Source organism: Branchiostoma belcheri, unplaced genomic scaffold, assembly GCF_001625305.1.
Source record: "Branchiostoma belcheri isolate BF01 breed outbred unplaced genomic scaffold, Haploidv18h27 scaffold3, whole genome shotgun sequence".
In the NCBI taxonomy this organism is placed as follows: Eukaryota; Metazoa; Chordata; class Leptocardii; order Amphioxiformes; family Branchiostomatidae; genus Branchiostoma; species Branchiostoma belcheri.
The window spans coordinates 3,171,537-3,173,152 of NW_017803909.1; the positions used below are offsets into that span (position 1 = coordinate 3,171,537).

Below are 1,616 nucleotides of genomic sequence, written 5' to 3' on the forward strand. Positions count from 1 at the left end.
GGATGTCATACACTATACTACATGTAGGCATGATCAAAGCCGCGGACTTCACTACAAATCAGACCATTCGCTTTTATTGGGCGATTTGCACGTCAGGTGCAACTGACGGTTCCAGTGGCCTTTTGTGCGCCCGGCTCTCTGGCCGTCATTATTACGTACATTGATCCCGCGACCTTTTGGTAGCTGCGATAAAAGGCTACTTTCCCTCTACATTCAGGGATTATTGTCTGGTTCAAAAGCACAACAATTAATATTTGTAAGCACAGATGTCGATACTTACGTCATGCTAAAATGGCAGTCTCATTCACAGGTTAAATCCGCCCTAGGTTGGTTGTTTGTTAGTAAAATAACTGGCTGATGTTTCTGCTACAGTCCGGTGTATGAGTTATGATCCGATGATTTCTGTGTCTCCTCGGGCCAGTCCGTTTATTATTCCCGTGTCTGAAGGGATGATGAGGTGGATTTGCCCGGGGAGGAGCCCGGCTCACCCCGCCGCTCCACTCCGTACGGCTCGGTACCAACATGTCCGTGGCCTTGGGAGTGGGCGGCACGTCCCCAGAGAGGACCCACACACAAACCTCTGCGGTGTAGAAAAAAACGGTGTGTTTTCCCGGGGGTTTTATGTACAGCCGGGCTGATCCGACTTTTCAGGGCTTAAGTCGCGATCCTTTGATGTGGAACATTGTGATGGCGGTGTACAATCCATGTTCACACACACGGGAGCAGCAAACAGCATTGAACCGTTGTTGGCTTATCCCCTCTGTTGTTGCTACTGGAATAATGTAGGGATTTTACATTCACGTTTAAATCCGGGTGATCCTTGCGGGTGGTGCCAAGTTTATCCCTGGTTTATGTCCTAGGCCTGACCAGGGACCGTTACCAAACGTACGGAAAAGGGTCCAAGCCTCAAAATTACTAACGGCATCATTGGAAATACACTACAGATTCAGTTTTATACTTAACTGATGTTTCTAAAAAGGAACAGATAGAATTGGATTTTAAATTAAATTCTCGCCAGGCTGTAACCTCGCCATTGTATGTCTGTGAAGTTTGCCTTCTTGACAGCGCAGCGCGCTGGTGTTTGACTTGTATGTTGGTGCGAGGTCGCTACAAAAATACGATGTCACAACTGCGTGTAACCGTCCGAAATCTTTCCGTACCATGTCATCTAACAAAGACCTAACTGTTCCTAGAAAATGTGCAATGGTTTTTCTTCTACTAAGTTCAGAAAGTCTCTCTCTACCATACTTTCAGTAAACATGAGTTGTATTTGCAGTGAACCCCGCCTCCCTCACACACCATAGGCGGCGTGTGTATGTGTGCACTCGACAGGGTTTCCTCACGCCCTCTCACAAATATCAACAAACAAACAGACGATTTTCTAGCATAACAACCCGTACTTCCCCCTTCTGAACCGCGAAGAGCCGCCGCCAGTCTTCCTAACCGCGACCGTGATAGCTCCTGAATAGCACAAGATGAATGGATCATTATGGTGGTCATTACGACTTCATTTGTGGATCCTTTTAATCGAAATTTGATCAACTGCAAAACTAAACACTGTGCCGTCCAAGTGCTTAATATCAATTAAGAGAGGTGCGAACTGCCCCTCGATTCAA

General features: G+C 46.8%; 1 pseudogene; it reads right to left on the reverse strand.

Moving 5' to 3' along the window:
- LOC109473352 overlaps positions 1–1,616 on the reverse strand; it is a 64,815-nt pseudogene that overhangs the window by 264 nt on the left and 62,935 nt on the right.